The sequence below is a fragment of the Brassica oleracea genome, chromosome C3, assembly GCF_000695525.1.
Source record: "Brassica oleracea var. oleracea cultivar TO1000 chromosome C3, BOL, whole genome shotgun sequence".
In the NCBI taxonomy this organism is placed as follows: domain Eukaryota; kingdom Viridiplantae; phylum Streptophyta; class Magnoliopsida; order Brassicales; family Brassicaceae; genus Brassica; species Brassica oleracea.
In genome coordinates, this window is record NC_027750.1 from 63,725,446 (window position 1) to 63,729,981 (window position 4,536).

Here is a 4,536-nt window from a genome sequence, read left to right on the forward strand (position 1 = left end):
GAAAGAAGATGATGCCGAGAAGAAGACACTTACTTGATCAAATGATACGATGAATACCATGCATGGAGAAGTTATTGTCGAGAATCAAAGTTGCTGTGGTGGATTGAAGAAGAAGATACGCCGGAAGAGATCATCTTTGAAATCATCAGTTCTCTCTGTTTCTTTGCCAGTGGGAGCTCGAAGAGAAAAGATGACGAAGTGGGTGCGGATCCCGCGTGTCCCGCGGTACAACACGATCCCATCCCGCTTCCGGCCCAAACCCGCCCAAGCTCAGCCCGCGAGGCCCGCTAAAAAATGGGCCTAGTTATGTAGTGACCAATCCCGACCCACAGCAGATCTTAATGGGCCGGTCCCGTGGGCAAGCTCCTAAATTGCCATCTCTACTCGGAACACAAAGGATCACGATCAAGCACCAACGCAAAAAAAAAAACAAAAAAAGCGGGTCAGAGAAAGAATAATCATCGGAAGAACAAAGTCACCACAAAACAAAAAGACGCATGTCTAAAGCACTGGAAGCACAACCACCAGCTAAGAGATAAGAAGCACCTCACAAACTAAACAAGCACATACAAGGCTCATGCCAGCGAAGAACCACAAAAATCTAAATAAAAGAAACCAGAGCTCCAAAAGACTAACTCCGCACACCTACACCAAGGGATGCATGAAAAGAAAATAAACAACCTGGGGAAAAATGGAAGCCAACCACCGAGAAACCAAAGCTTAAGCTTGAGACCATAAACAACCTTCCAAGCGCACAAAGCATATACAGAAAAAAACACTATCCAAACCTTGAGTAAAAAATATGGCGAAAGGGAGAGCTACAAGAGAAGTGATCAGCAATGAAAGGTGCAACGAGATAAGAGAATAAAGAGATAAAAATGACAAAATGAAATAAGCAAACCGTGGAGCCATCCCCGAGCTATGAAAAAGAGCATAAAAGTCAGATCACCAAAAACTAGATTTTGAAAACCAAGACGAGGAGAGACTATTGACGACAAACCAGCGACGAGGAAAATAACATCAGTGACAACTAAACTCTGACCCAACCCAACGAGATGTAGTTTCTAACCTTAGCCAAAACCTAAAGAAAAAGAAGACCAATATTGGCCGAAATAACATACAACACCGTAAGAAACAAACGCACATCGTGGAGAAAATATGCCTGATCTATAAAAAATACAAGATAATCTCATGAAAAAGAAGGTGAGTAAAACAAGAGCACGAAGGTGAGTCTTTTCCCAGTGATAGTGATGGTGAGAAACACCGCACACCGGAGAGGTAAACAAAATACGTGATGGCTCAAGGTCAAAAGATGGGGGAGAGTGCAAAAAACACCTAAAAGGGGTAATGTGAAAAATGTGAAAAATTAAAATATAATTTTGACGCTGTTAATCTTAGAATCAACAAATGCCTAAAAATAAAGTTATTGAAATTCAATATATTTTACATCAAAAACGCACTTCACCACTAATAAGTAGTATTATACATACAACAGACAAACACATAATATATTAACTTACTATCTATTACTACGTAACACAATAAAACATAAAAATATGCTCTTCACAAATAAATATTGACCACATAATCACATCATCAGAAAATCATATTTAAGAACAATAAAACAATATTCCGCGCGAAGCGCGGACACCTCCCTAGTATCAAATATAATTCAATCAAATAATTGTGTTGGTAAAAACATAAATATTTTTTTACATATGTTATAAGTTGAAAAAAATTAATCGGATTGTTTAAACATTATCAAGCAAAATTTGTACTATATTATATCTGAGTTATATAAAAATCGAATAGTTCACTTGATTTATACGTTGAGTGGTAAGCCATGTGTATTTGGGTTTTGAAATTCAATGTTTTGTAAAAGCTATTATTGTACTGCTATAGTGTTGAAATTAACGAAGGTTCACAAGCATGTATGTATTGACAGTGTATACTGTTTATACAATATTTGAATAAACATTACATTATAACTCTGTTAAAAAATGACGCCTGCTCAGACCTCATCCGCTGCAGTTTTGACCAAATCGGTCAATAAAATCAAACTGACTAATCGGCCCAAGGTTTTATTTATTAAGATATTTTTGGGCTTTACTTGAAACCTGATACCTTAACAGTTTCACTGCATGTAGAGGACATTATATATCGAGACGCCTTTTCTTTCTTTTTCTTGTGCAACCGATGTGGGACTCTTATGCCTTAACATTATAATGCAAAAATAATTATTATGCACTGATGGAGCGTCAAAGTCAGATTGCTCAGCGTAATGGCAGTGGTGTTAACCACTAGGAGACAGCAAATCTTTGACATTTTACGCATATGGTAATAAATATACGCATATACTTATACTAAAAGTTCAAAAGCTAATCTCTAATTAATTTCTTATTTGTTGTCTAGACCTGTGTTTTTTTTTCCGTCAATTTTATTAATGAAACGGGCCGAGCCCAGCAAAGATACAAAAGGGGTGAAGCCCACATACAACCGGGCCACCAGCCCAAACACACTCGAAATACGGCCCAAAGGCCCAAACATTGAAAACCCTAGAAACAAAGAGTGCTGCCGCCGCATGAAACTCTCCTCCGAGCCCCTAACCATACCGCCAGAACTCTCCGGAGGCCAGCCACTCCAACACTTCTTCACCGCAAAAATCTCGACTCAGGTGATTCCTTAATCGGAGTGGTTCAATCGCACCTGCGAGATCTCCTCCACCACTAATCACCGCCAACACCGAGAAGAAGACTTCGCGTGAAACCATCTTAAAACACCGTCGAGGAGCTTCCCGACTCAACCGACTACCACTTCATCGCTTACACCATGGACCCTTTCCATCTGCGCCTCTACCTCGTCGGAACCAAACCGTACGAGCCTAAGGCACAGAACAAGAAACCGCAAATAAAACCGAACATAAAAAACAACACAGAGCCGCTGTCAACCGAGGAGTATGGCGACGCGGAGACTTTAGCCGACCGTTCTCCTTTATCGTAACATGAGCCACGACGGGTACCTAAACCGACGTCGACGGAGCTGAGAGAGCCTCCATCGCTCGGACCACAACCACTTGCGCAAAAGAGCCGAAACCTCCACGCCCTGGAACACAACACCGACGCGTCTTTACTCCAAACTACTCGCGACCGAAAAGGAAGGAGACAAACTTCAGAGCTCCGACAAGGCTATTAGTGGTGAGAAGCGGCGAGGAGGAACACATGCGATCATTATTCACCAGAAACAAAGGTCCCGGTGACGGCACAGACGCTCACGCGCCGGCCGTACGCCGGACGTACGCCGGCCTTTTTAGATTAACTTTCTCCTTCCTCTCTTTCTCTCTCACTTCTCTCTCAAACTTCTAAGTAGTTTTTGCGTTTCTGTTGTCTAGACCTGTGTATATACATATATATTTTTAAAATAGATTTTATTAAAGTTAATTATTGATATAAATTTGACTATATATAAATTATCACATTATAATGTTATTTACGTTATATATTTAATTTTAATTATTAAATAAATAAAAATATTAAAAAATAGACCCCGCGTGTATCTCGCTTAATTCTCAATTTTTCGATAACTCGCTAGATCCGAAGTTTTTTTTTATTTTGTTTTTGTCCTTTCGTAATTAAAAAAATAATACAAAGAATCTTTATGAACGAATAATATTTTATTTTTTGATGCATTTCAATTGTAAGTAACTATTTTTCATAGATTTTTGTTTTCTGTTGGTTCTTTAATTATGGTATGGAAAAATGTAAGTAACTAACTCAATAATTTTTCATTTGAGATACTATTAGATGAAATATTCAAAAAATGAGATACTCAAAAAAATTTTTAATTCATAATTTATTTTACTAATTTTTGAAATTCTTGAGAATTAATATATATCCAATAAGAATGGTCTTGATCAAATTTTAAATCTATTGATTGTGATATACCGAATTCGTTAAAAGATATACTGCTATGTTACCTAAGAGAATTCCAATATTTTACCAATAAATTTAATAACAGGAACTTATACATAGTTTATCCAATACCATTAAATTCCAATATTATACCAATAAATCGTTATGCATACACATCTTTCACGAGTACGTAGCACAATCTTTCACATTTGATAACAAGCAAAATCCGGATGGGATAAACTTGATGGGAATAAATATAAATGCCTACGCAATTTTTGTTGTTGTTGAAAATAACACATCGCCGCGGTTTCAACCACTAAAATCGCCGCCATAACCACCGCCAAGACAGCCGATGCTTTCCTTGCCATCCTTGGTAGCGTTGTGGTAGAGAAAGTTAGTGAGCCATAGGACGGACAAAAGCAAGATAAATGCCCCAAATCAGATCTCTTAGAAACACAAAGAGTTATAAGAACAACTTTTCTTATTAGCTTTAGAAACTACTCAAAACTAAAGCTCTCAATATGTTTCTCTAATATCATATGGAACACCTCTTCATTAGACCTATATTTATATGAAAGACAATTCCCTTTAACATGTGGGATATGGAAAACACAAACCTAACCTAAAT